Below are 14,108 nucleotides of genomic sequence, written 5' to 3'. Positions count from 1 at the left end.
GACTGGACTGCCACTACTGATTCATATTTGGAAGAACTACTTATAAACAGGTCCACATCTTGTTTCCTATTATCCTTTCTTCTCTCCTACCTCCTTTGGTCACTTGGCTAGAAGGGAGGTTGAAGCATTTAAAGGTCCTAATAAGTAGGGTTTGAAAAATCTAAGCCTACACACAGAATCTTGAAGCATCAGACACGTAGTATTCACTGTGAGAAAGATTTCTAGCTAAATATCCCTGGGTAGAATCATGTTCCAGGTTGACATCAACAGTGAACTTTCAAAAATGCTTCTGGGATTTTTACTATGCAAATTGAGCCTCAACTATCTCCATCCATGTGGCCAGCCCTAGCCTTTTTCCAGAGGGAATTTTTAAACTTTCCTCTGGAGGAGGTGCACAACCAATATAGCCACTGTATCTTAATCTCCATCAGCATCTTTTCAATGACCTTTTCACTCAGCCATAGTGCTAAAATCATCTTCTCACGCCAGTTACACACTTTCTAGATTCTTACCATTATGTTCACAGAAAGCTGTTTGCAGACTAGGCCTTGTCAAGCACACATTGTATTGGTGTGTATTCAACATAAACAATTCAAATGTGTGCTTGTGTGCTCTTGAGTATGTATATGTGACAGAATTGTGTATATGCATGTCATGTGTAAGAATGTGTATGTCTACATATGCATATGTTGGCATCCTCAATTTTCAAAATTTAATCATTCACCATGTATACTAACGCCCATAGATGACCTCTTTTGAATGTGTTTTGAATTTGTTAATAGGATGAGTGGCCAGTCTCTTGATTCTCTTGTTGTGTAAGAGGCCGTGTCCAATCAATGGTTCCTATAATGATTGTATGCAGTCTCTATGTATATTCAGATTCAAGCATATACAAACCATCATAATTAGTATATAATATACTAACATGTACTATATGCATATCATATTATATTGTATAATACATAATATATTATATGAATATATGTATCATATATTAAATTATATATTATGTATTTATATATAAATTATATATTGTTTATATATATGAAAATTATATAATATATAAATATGTATTTTATATATAATAGTTATTTTGGATTTAAGAGGCTTTGTTCTATTATGGCAAGGCGTATTGTGGAAAACAGCAGGTTACTTCATGTTGTCCTGGAAACAGTGAAAGACAGGGAGAACAACAGAGAGGGCAGGAAAGAGGGACACAGAAGGAGAATGAAAGAATCTCTGCTAATAGAGTTCCTTTAGTCTTTATTCCCTGGATCACTTAGTGGATAGTGCTGCCCACATTCAAAATAGGTCTTCTTAGAGATTTGTCTAGTGATTTGTCTCAGGAAATACTGTCAGGCCTACTCAGAAGTATTCTTCATTTATTTCCATGGCATATCTCAAGTCTGTCAAGTTTACAATCAATATTAATAACCACAAACTGTATAACTCATGTACATTTTCTAAAAGTAACTCTTTTTAGCTCTTCTGTAGTTTTATAGCATATATCTCAAAGATCTGTCATTGAGGATCTTTAATATTGGGAAAAAATGTTATTTTGGATTCTAGGAGCCCTGGGTTTGCCTCTTCCACTTGTTATCTCTGTGGTCAAGAATCAATCAGTATGTCCATGGTTAAGTTTCTTTATTTGTGCAGTGAGATGATAGACTGTAGAGTCTTGGAGGTTCCTATTTTATGAGATTTATAAACATTCCAGTTCTCTAGAGCAATCCTAGCAGTTAATGAGAATGTTGGTGGGGGGGCGGGGAGCGTATCTTCAGAACCCCGGTTCTCCCCCAAAACAGCCAGTGCTCTTAAGCACTGTGCCATTTCTGCCTCCTTTGATGGAAATTTTACTAAATATATTGAAAATGAGGCATGGTTTTGTTAAAGTTAGATTCAAATTCAAACTGGAGAATGGTAATGGATGCCAATGACTTGAGATTCCAAAGATATAGATCAAATAATGAGTTTATATTGTTTTATCATGAAACTAAAGCCCTCATTCACCTTTGTTCCTTTTGAATGGGGTCTGCAGGTGGTTCATGCTCTGGCCAGCTTAGAAGCAGCTACTTATTCTGTCCTTCCAGTGTGTGGCCTACTGGGACTCTTCACACAAGCCTCTGCACATCTTTGCTTTGGTTTATCAGTCCCTGATGTATAACTCCTGGCCAATTAGGAGTGGGCAAGAGCAGAGAGCATGAACACAGTTGGGTTACCTGTCATCATGCGCAGAATCGGGGGTCCATGGCTGACTGCAGTTTCTCTCCCACCTGTGCTGTGCCTGCTACTCTGTGACTGTAAGTGTGTGAAGTGATTCACAATCCTATTTGTGCCCAAACAAGAGGCAATTAAAGCTGCATTCATGGAAGACTTGAAAGTAGGAAGATGGTTCCCCATAGTTTCAGAAAAACTCAGTGTTGTTTGGGAGTCATTTCCTATTCAAATGAAGTTATCTTTATAATCCAGTAGTAGGTGAATATTTTTAGATTACCAATGTTCACAGAACCCACCCTTCAAAGTTGGGTAGCATAGCATACCATGAGAAATGGAATTGTCCCCTGACATATTGTAGGAATCACTCACCTCTTTGAATGTTGGTGAACAAGAAGTAGAGAGATATACGGTTATCAAGTGGTGCCCTGTATAAAAGGTCAGACCTGCCTTTGCAACATAGACACACTCTTTTCACTATTCTTCCAACTCCTAAAAGGGCCACAGCCTTCCAACGCAGCACACCTAACTGAGGACCAAATGCTCACATACATGAGCCCCTGTTTGAGACATTTCACATTCAAATCATAGCACTCGGCCCTTGTCCTCTATAGGCTCCACAGCCATATAACAAAGTACATTTATTCTTCCTTCAAATGTCTCCACCGCCGTAAGTCCCAATTCTGTTCAAAGTCAGAAAAAAGTTAGCCTCAAACAGAGCCTAAGATCTGCTTGAGAGATAGGACTATGTCTTGCCTCTGAGCTCCTACAAAATCCTAAAATAAACAAGAAACATTTAGCCGTATAATGGGAACCTAAGCTAAGCCTATGAAGAATTATATGGTCTAAAACATTTCTTGCTACACATTATCTTTGTCTCACAACTAGCTTGTACCCATCTTAATATTTGTGAATAATTTAAAGATTCATTTCCTTACAACTGATGATATAAGATTAATTTCCCATCACCTGCTGTTTGGACTGTGGTTTTTGCTCTAAGTTGGGCCTTCTGAGGGCGAACACTCCTGGATTGTAGAAATGCCCATCTGCCTTGGGGACAGAGAGGTGCTGAGTGGCCATCAGTATGTCCTTCACCTCTTCTTCCTAACCTGGTAGTGTTCCAAGTAGCATTAGTATAAATGGTAGTTCTAGAAAATCTTCAATGAGCTGGCAAGCCAGGTACTCCTAGGGAATATTCAGCTGGCAGGGCCTGGGACCAGAGCTGTGCTGTGTAAATGTTTAACTCATGCACTGTCCAGTAACCTAGTGCTTATACTAATATCAAAGAGTCAAAGGGTTATAGTTTCGGTGGTTTGTTCTGGGTTACTAACAGAAATCACTGACAGTATTTTAAAAAGAACTCATTGAGGCTAGTGAGGTGGCTTCGGGTTAAGAGCATGTGTGGCTGTTCTAGAATACACAGGCTCACAACTGCCTGTAGCTCCACCTCCAGTGGTTTGAACACCCTCTTCTGGCTTCCATGGGCACTAGCACATTACACACACACACACACACACACACACACACACACACACACACACACACACACACAGAGAGAGAGAGAGAGAGAGAGAGAGAGAGACAGAGACAGACAGAGACAGAGAGACAGAGACAGACTGAGACAGAGAGACAGAGACAGACTGAGAGAGACAAAGAGACAGAGAGAAAATGAGGAAATAAGGGAAAGAGAGAAATAAGAATAAATCTTTTAAAAAATAGCCAACACATAAAATGTCAGAGCATGCCCGTATCTGCTTTCCTGCCTTTTGTTTTATTTATTTATTTTCTCCCTAACTCTGACCACTATGAGGAGTTATGTCAGAGCTATGAGGTTTGGCTCCCATGAATCATTCCTCTGCTTATCTCTCATGGATTATGGTGGGCCCGTGCAGTGTTTGTGGTTTTCTATCCCTGCTCCTCTACCCCCTTTTGTGAGGGCTCGAGTCTTTGCATACATTATTTCTCTTGAACAGTCTAGAGTTCATATTGGCTTGGCCCTCATGGTCTTCCTAGAGATACAGCCTCTTGCTTCAGATAACATTCTCCATGGGGATTTCATGGCATTGAGCTGCAACCAGAAGACCATACTCCATTTAAGTGGAATGCCATCCACAGTTTTAATATCAAAGACCACATGCTTCAGGGTTACAAGTCAAATTATACTCTTGGCCATCCAGACAGAACCCCTGTGCTGTGATTTGACATTTTCTGTGAATTTGGGAGGAGTGACAGTCAAGAGCAGTAGTGTGGAAGTCATGGGCTGGTTTGCCTCAATGGCCACATGGTCTCATGCCTCATGTTGCTGTTCCCCTAAGTCTGTCATTTTAGAATAGGGATGAGGACACCTGTTTTCCTGAGTCTGTCATTTTAGAATAGGGACAAGGACCCCTGTTTTCAAGATTTACCGGGAAGCAGTACTGAGAGGAGGTGAAGCACTGGGACCATTAAGGAGCAGCATATTTTGGTGGGGGTGGGGAGGAAGGACCTGCTCGAGAAAGAGAAGGCATGGATGGAATAGGTAGGGAGAGTGGCAGCATGAAGAAAGGTTAGTGAATCCCCAGGATTCTACCATTGGAACTGAAGATGTTGCTATGCAAAAGACCAAGATCCCCAAGGTAAGATGCCTTTTTCTATATACAAAGAAATATGTGGGGAGCCAGCTACCCACAATATGTGTATGTCAGAGATTGATGGGAAAATGGTAACACAGAAGACAATGGTTTTCTGACAGCACGCTTATTTTTTAAAAGTTTTAATATACTGTTATTAAATCCCAATAGAGACTTCTAGAGAGCAAGGAGACAACATGGACTATCTGTCAATTGACTTTTAAGTTGGACTTTTAAAACATTTTTCCTCATAATTTCTTTGTGAGACAGGGTCTCACTAAGTTGTCCAGGCTCCATTTCACCCATGCAGAGAGGCAGACATTGAAAGTGGGCCCTTCACTGAGTTTACACTTGGGTGTCTTCAGCTTCCCATCATGGATTCAATACCAGCATCAACTCTCTAGCACCACACTAGAATTTCAAGGCAACCGACTTTCAGAACTTTCTTTTGGGGAGATCCCAGAATCTCTGCCACTCCACCACATACTGATACCCATTGTCGGACTGATTACTCTCTCATGAAAGCTTATCTGGTGCGTTCCCTATTATAGCTCACTTTGGAAGATGACAATCTCAAGGTGATCTGTGGATGGATGATGAGAGGAAGGGGGAACTGAGGGTCTGTGTATTCAGATATCACCCATGCAGTGAGTGAAAGGGTCCAGATTTGAATACAGTCCTTTCTCTAAATCCCTGCCTCCCGTTTCCCACATGTAACATTTTTCTGTTTCTTGATGTCCTAAAGGTCTATGCCACCATGTATTTGCTATGATAGATCCAGAAATAACTGCAAGAAACTTCTCATTGTATTCACGCCAATAGCCCTACATTGCCGCAGCTCTTCCCAATGTGAAGCAGGCTCTCTTTCCCATTTCTGGGTTGGGGTGGCCCGCACACCACCTGACTGTAAAATGGAGAAGTGATTCTGTACAGGCTGAGCCAGGTCTTCCTGAAGGCAACCTGTTTGGAAAGTGACCAAGACTTATTAATCTGGGAAATTAGATCATGTGGTGCAAATGTGACCTCCAGATGAGGCCCATCTATATCCACTTGCCTCCAGGTGATACAGCTGCTGCAGACTACAGACATGTGAGGAAGCACAATTACAGCCAAAAGAACCACACAGTTGAGCCCAATACTTCATACCACATCCCAAATCATAAGGTAACAAACTACCATTTTGTCATTTACTTTAAAAATAATTTTTAGTATAGCTAAATAAAATCCCAGAATTTTCTTTATATAAATACAATTATATTTAGATGCTGTCTTAGACATTATGTGTCCTTTTCTTATTTCAGTTAATATTTTCTTCCATCCTTCCTCAAGAAGATGGATATACTTTAAATTATTACTATTTTGTGGGATGAAGAGGTAGTTCAGCAGTTGAGATTGCATACTTGTCTTAATTGACGCTGAGAAAGTTATCTGCACTTGTATTCATACACAAAACAGATCATTTCTCAAGCTCTCCCAGATGCCTTCTGGGCTTGCTTTCTATCCTTGGTTCTCAAGGGGAGTGAAACCTGGAACTGTAGTTCTGAGAACTCTTTCATTTAACTCCAAATGCCTTTTTAAATATGCCACAGGAAGTGTGCCCTGCAAACATTCAGTTTGTGATGCAGGTAACAAAGGACTCTAAGCTCCCAGTGTACCCTTCAAGGACCCTGATGACAAGTTCAGACTATCTTGGATGAAGATGAGGATCTGCCTTATCTTTGACTCACACAAATGTCTAGTGAAACCAGAAATAAATTTTAGGTCATAGACTCTGCATCATGACCAATTGTGGGTCTCTGAGTTAATCACCGTCTGTGGAAGCTTCTTAGGTAGGATGCATTCATCTATGGTATGATGAGAAGTCATTAGGAATTGGTTTAATACTATATCTCTTTAGTAGTCAAGTGATAGCAATAGGTTCTCCCCTAGGACCTATCACCTATTTAGCTATGGATTCTTGACCCCATTATCTACTCCAGATATGGCTTCCATTTTGTGGAGCAAGACTTAAATCCATGTAGAAAGTGGTTGGTTGCTAGTATGACATTACTCTCACTGTTTTATCAGTGGCCATATCTTGCCAGGTTAGTTGCTATTGTAGCTCAAAGGTTCATAGCTGGGTAAGGCTGGTGACCACTTTTCTCCTATGGTAGCCTGAACAGCTCCTTCCAGCACCATGAAAGCTAGCCAGTAGGGATAAAGCTTCCAAGTTTGTAATCTCTTCATCAATAGTGTCTTATCTTCAAGATCTAAGAATAATCAATGGCAATAATCTGTAATGTTTAGGGGTCTACAGAACCTCACTGACCAGAAACTTCAATAGAGCCAAACCTTCCCTGACATGGAACTTTGTATTTGTTAGCTCATGTCTAGTAGTTGCCTCATTATAGGATAGTTCTATTTAAGTTCTCTTTACATATATTTATGATTCTATTGCTTCTTCAATAGTAGTGGGTTTTTTCAGCCCTAAATGAGACACTTATATCACATTCCCTCTTCCCAAGGCTCTGGGAGCATTTTGGAAGAGGGAACAGAAAGATTTTTAAAATCAGAAGCAGTAGATGACTATAGGGAAACTGTTTTCTAGACACAATGGGGTATTGCACACAGAATTCACAGCAGTAGTGAGAGCATGCACAAGACCTGTGTGCACTCAAGCCAAACAAAACACCACATGGAAACAAGTGGCAAAACACCCTCAGCAGAATATTGGTAATTGATTGCTTCTGGACAGGGGTGTCAGTTTGTTTTAAGGGTGTGGCCCCCGGTAGGTCTATCATGCTCCAGTGGATGGCCACATTCTTAAGAATATATAGGCAGCACTACTGGGGCTCAGTAGATAAAGACACAAAGTTGGGTTATTTTTTCAGTGAGGGCATGGATCTAGGAGGAGATGGAGGAATTGAAATGTTCAGAATACAATGTATGACACTTTCCAATAATTCCTAAAAGTATTAAGAAGTAAAGTAAAAAGTGTGGTTAATCTCTCATACAGACCCAATACATAATAAATGAAGAGCTGACAGATAAATAAGAGCTATCTTTCACATCTGACATCCATAAAAGATATCGATATATGTATACATATACATACATACATATACACATATACATACACATACATACATGTACACATACACATACATACATATGTAAAATGCTGCTTGTTTAGAGGTGTGCTTTGTGGGAAGCCTGCATGATGATGGTCTCTGTGCCTTTGCTACCTAAATATATGTTCTCTCTCTCTCTCTATCTCTCTCTCTCTCTTTCTTTGTGTGTGTTTTAAATCAATAAGAACATTTCTATAAATAAGTTTTAACTCAAAAACTCTCTCATCAAAATTCTGCAAAATGCTCCATTTTATTATACATTTTACTGTTGTGAAAATTTAAAGTGAAAATACATCCATCCACATTTATTTCATAAATGACTTTGTTTTTGCTAATCTACAAATTGCTTCTTATTAAATTTTCCTATACCTAATTCTTGAATCTTCACTCATGTGATGTGCATGTGTATTCCTTTATTATTGAACTAGCTCCGTTGACAGTCCTCTCATTGTGACAACCATCCTCTCTGTCCTGGGTTTACACTTCTTTATACACAAGGTTTTCACATTTCTGCTTATTCCAGCTCCCCCTTTGCTTAGTCTGTGCTCATCATCTGTTTTAATAGTATCTCAATCCACTTTGTTTTACTCCTGTGAGCATTGTTTTACGTTTGCCACCCCTGCTTCTTGCTGCTTTCCTGGTTGATAATGTTTCCTCCTCTTGGCTCCTATTTTAGTTGGGTGTCTGTTATGTTAAGAGAGAATTACTCCTCTCTCTTGGGAAAGGCATCCGGTGTTTCTCCCAAGCTGTGCTTTATGTTCTGTTGTTCCTCTCAGGGAACTCTTGGAGGAGGGCAAGTAGAGAAATATTTTTGCTTAAATTTCTAGGAATCCTGAACTTTTCCTCAATGAAGACTCTTGCTGGAAAACTTCATGGAAAAGTAAACAGTTGAAACAAATCCCACATGACCAGAAAAGTGATTGAGAAGTCCTAGACATCCATAAAAGTACTGGTGAAATGTCCCTGGCTGTGTGCGCCACTCTACTTCACCACATGGCCCTGCCCCTCTCTCAGTTCCTTTCCATTCTTCTCTGTGAGATGAATTTCTGGGGCATAGACACGTGAGTAGGTCACCAAGCACCTTCATGTCTCTGCTAACTCTACATCCCTTTGAGAGTCAATTGAATAATTTTCTGAATGACTCTTTATGCTTCTCATCCAACAATCAAGAATAAAACCCAGGAAGATGGCTGAGAGTGTTTTGCATTGAGCTATAGTGGGCATCCCTTCATGTTTCTCTTTTAAGGTTGCAATGATTTATTTTTGACTGCTTATGTGAAAACCTCTCACATTTTCTGTGATACCTATGCATGATTAAGGGCACAGCAGATCCTGATAGAGCAGATCTGTGGTCTCTTGCCATATAAAGACTAGACTCCTAACCAGCCATCACAGTCCTCTATCTTAAGCATTATAAATAAGTGACCTCTCATGTATAAGCATTGACTGTCAACCTTTCGGGGTCACATGCAGAATGAGCTGTTTTCCTCTGTACTTCCTTTTCATTTGTTTGTTTGTTTGTTTGTCTAGACAGGGTTTCTCTGTGTAACCCTGGATGTCCTGGAACTTACTCTGTAGACCAGGCTGGCCTCAAATTCAGAAATCTGCCTGCCTCTGCCTCCCAAGTGCTGGGATTAAAGGCGTGTGCCACTAGCACCTGGCTCCTCTGTACTTTCTATGTTCATCTATTTTTTTTCCAAATCATCTTTTGTTTGGCAAAGATCAGTTTTCTTTTGTTTTCTTAATGGCTACCTTTCTTCTCCATAATCCATCCTTTTTTTTCTTTCTGAGGGTTTAAAACCACCATGTTGCATTATAATGCCATATCCTACTGCATGCAGTGTCAGATAACAGCACATTTGTAATTTTTCAAATGCAGGGATATCATATGTGCTTATAAATAAGCAACCTCTTGGAAGATGCATGAATTTATCTTTTCATTTAGAAGTCAGAGAAGAGTCAAGCTGGGCTACATCTTAGCAAAAAGCTGCAGGAAGAACAAAGATGTAAAGATGTGATCTGTCTTCCAAGTCCACAGAACTCAGTCTTCTGGTGTTCAGTCTACTGTATGTGCAACACAACTTTGCTAGAGCAAAGAGAAGTTGCTGCTACCAAATTGGAGAACTCTGACTTTCTTTTAATGAAAATAAACACATATACACATCCTCTGAGTGAGCATTTATATTTCAAATGTTAAATCCACATGTTTACTCTATACACTTCACCAAAATCTGTTCTGAGGAAGAGTGTCCCAGCTTTGTCACACCAGGTCTTGCCTGCAAACTTTCTCTGACTTGTCCATACCTGGATGTTATATAGCCAGGTAAAACGGAAAATTACTCATTCACACAATTAACCTTAATATCATGCATATAATGTTCATTCTAAGAACCACTCTTCGTGACTCTCCTTAATTGAAGGAGGTGGTGATGACTATCAGACAGATTTGTGACGAGAAATCCTGATATGCCTGAGGTGAGCTTCTTGCTTCTAACTTGCTTATATGGCTGTCTACGAGCAGAAAGCTATGTGTACGTTTCCATCTGGAACTGTTTTGCCAAACTCTTTTCCTTCTTGACCCTCAGCGTTCCAAGGGATTTATCCTCACACGTTCTTACTTTATTTAGCTACCAGTATATGGTCCTGCTCTGGATTAAGTAGAGGCCATGCTGGGGGTAAAATTGGTTCCATTGATGAACTATTTCTATTACTCAAAATTCATCATTTATTGACTTTAAATCTTTTATGGCATGACGTAACACCAACCTTCAATTCTCCCTTAGGCTTAAAGCTAGCTCCACTAACTAGACATACTCACTATGGATGGATGCCATAGTCATCTTAGTCAGTCTTGGTTGTAGATTGCTGTCTACGCCTTGTATTTCTCAGAAACTAACTCAAACCTCTCCCTATTTCCCTGAGGCCATTTCACTCTCCCTCACCCATCTCCCATCCCATTTTCATGAAATCCACCTAAAAAGTCTCAACACTGGCCTGGGGATGGCGATGGGTGGGGGACAGCTACTGTCCTGAGACATTGATGGCATTGTGATGCACAGTGTGTGTTCATGTACATTGTTATGCTCCTGTGTGTGCTCATATGAATGTGTATGAGTGTTGTCATGGAGGAGGAGACCTTGTGATCATAACTGCAGGTACATGTAAGTAACATGTGTGTAAATGTGTGCATGCACATTCAGTGTACACACATGTATTTATGTGTCTATATGTGTACATATACACACACTCCTCCTGGTTCCAAGTGATGTATTTCATTTGTGTGTCATCTCTCCACTAATTATTTAACCATTTCCAAGGAAGGAGAGAACCTGGATGACTCTTGTCCACTGGAGCCCCTCCTACTAAACATGGGAAAGTATCAGCATACAGATTGCATATAAAAAGCTGGCAGAATTGCAAGTGCACTGTTAACAGGCATGCAGCCATCTCTTAAGTTCCTATGAAGCAATGTAGAAGAGTCACTGGGGGAGGTGGTGCTGGCTTGACTGTCCCTTGGCTTGCCCCCTGTTCTTTATTTGACTGTCTATCCCTGCATACCTCTTCTGTCAGAGTGTGCCATGCCCTTCCTGAAAATCCTTCAATGGCTCTGCCTTGCTCTGGGGATGAGATCCTGACTTGCTTCTCAGATCTCTTCCATCTGCTCACCTTCACTCCCACAAAATATAACCTGCAGAATTTCTAGAAGAAACACCAGAGCTTGATGTTTCTTGGAGCCATTCTCTGAATGTTCCTAGTTCTGGTTATTTTCATGCTTTTTTCATTCCAGAAAGCTCTTGTCTATCATCTGTGACCAGCGTTCACTGCCTCTCCCTGAGGATACTATTTCTAGATCCTTTTAAACTTTGTGGTAGAGCCCCCATCTTGCTTTTATTGGAGTCATTAATGCACACATCTGTTTGTCCTAGCAGACAGGATCCCAAGATGCTATTTATTTTAAACCCTGGCTTTCACATCATCCCACCCAGCTAACACTAAAGCCATCATGAAACACCCGCAGGGACAGCTGTGCTTCCCATCACGGCTTTCACGAGTGTTCTCCCAGACACTGCATGCATGCTAAGTTCACACCCTCTTCACTTGTTGGCCCAGATGTCAAGGGATACTGAAGAGATGCAGATCTGTGTCTTTCAACTTCTAGACTCCTAGCCCACATGACTGTTCTGGGGTATGCTCAAGCAGGGTAATATCCATGGAGGACTGAAGATGAGCCCTAGCCCAGGGCACTGTTTCTATCTGCTTCTTTGGCTCTTTATTCCTAGACCCTTAGAGAATTATGTGGAATGTTCCAAGGAAATCAGGGATTAGAAACAACATTCAGCATAGATTTTAACTCTGGGCCATAAGACACCAACGTTAACCCCCGTGAGAACAATTCCTTTACAAGCCTGTAAAGAAGCAGTCTGGGCCCCATTTAAACAGAGTGGCTTGGTTTGCATTAGTGGCGAGGAAGTATAAGATTCCATCTTAATTTTCTAAGATCTAACTTCATGTATTTTAGTCAACTTTGTACATTTTTTTTTTTTTGTTTGTGACTCCTCTTTAATATTAGAACCACAGTCACACACTCTTAAATAAATGTTAAACCCCTTTACCGGCACCATATCTGAGCCCCATGATCTTAAAACAACCAGTCACTTGCCTCAGTTGACCAGATTTTTCAGAAAGGAAATGTATATATGCCTGAGGCCTTTTTAAACAATCAGACAGATGCCTCCACAGAGAGCTTACAACTTCTCCCTTTGTCAAAGTTCTTCCCAGTACTAGTTCTTCCCAGCAGGGTTGACCATTTCTCTCCTGGGAGCCTAACACTGGGCAGTTCCTTTTCCCCAGGGACTAGAACACTATGGCAAATGTATTTATTTAGTCTGCTTCTCTCTTGTGTCAGAGCTGGAACTTTCTTCTTTTCTTGTGGGAGCTCAGGCTCTGTGGGCCCACTGTCTGACATTCAGCAGAGTCCAATGGCCACCGCCATGTCAGAGATGAGCCTTTCCCTGCACAGCCTATGGGTCAAATTCCACATGGCTATATAAGTTTGAATAAGATTCCTGTGTGTCCTAAAACAGGAGCACTGATTTTGAGCTGGTAAGTGGACTCAACATGGTATGGATACCCATTGGGAACCTGAGTGGAATGACAGAGAGGAAACAGACAGGGAATCAATCACCTCCAAGTTGGAATACCATACTGTCACATGCATCGTTTCAAATACTGTTTTCAGTTTGCTGGCTTATTTGGCAAGATGGGACTGCCTTCAGAAACTCTTGGATTTGACATGATAGTCAGCTTTGGAGTACTGATAATTCTTCACCGTAGGCCAGACCCTTAGCCAGGACTGCCTTGTCATTTCTCTCTGCATTTCTGGTACCCACATGCCAAGGCTCCTGATGACCTCCCAAGATACTCCCCAATGCTGCCTCACTTTGCATTTTCATAAAAGAATTCAGAAGTACTCTACCCTATCTTTCTTGTGAATTCGGCAAGTGAACATTCTCCTTATATGATGAATGAACATGTAGGATCTTTTCTCTTTACAGAAAGGGAATGCCAGGCCGGGTGGCATGGGCCTACAATTCTAGCACCAGGAAGACTGAGGAAATAGTTCAAGTCTATCTTGACTTAATTAGTGCAATCCTGTCTCAAAAAAGCTTAAAGACCAACTAACCAGCCAATCAACCAACCAATCAACCAACTAACCAAGCAACCAACCAACCAAGGAAGGGTGGGACAGGGAGAATTTGAGAGATACCTATAGCTGTTGTTATAGGTCTTCCTGATGAGCTGCATCCTGGGGACACTTGCTTAGATAGGCACCTGCTGTTTGCTCTGGCAGAGCTTTAGTCTCTACTTATCTAGAAATCTGTCCAAATATTCAGCTTCTTTGAAATCCACTTCAGGTGTCACCTCACATAGAAAGCCAACACATGAACTCTCCTCCTTGCAACCCTTCCATACCACTAGCCATTTGCTATGTCACTGTGAGGAAAGTACTTCTCAGCAAGTAGAGGAGCAAAAGTCACCTAGAAGGAGTAATGTCTCCATCTTTCTGAGCAGTCACACCATCACCCACAGCTTGGGGATGCTGGTTGTACTTCACACTGAATCCTCTTCTTTACAGCCCTGCTAGAGCCACACAGGCATCTCTCCCTTGTAGCTG

The sequence above is a fragment of the Mastomys coucha genome, unplaced genomic scaffold (genome assembly GCF_008632895.1).
Source record: "Mastomys coucha isolate ucsf_1 unplaced genomic scaffold, UCSF_Mcou_1 pScaffold22, whole genome shotgun sequence".
In the NCBI taxonomy this organism is placed as follows: Eukaryota; Metazoa; Chordata; class Mammalia; order Rodentia; family Muridae; genus Mastomys; species Mastomys coucha.
The sequence above is the reverse complement of the archived record's forward strand: the minus strand, read 5'-3'. Positions refer to the sequence as shown.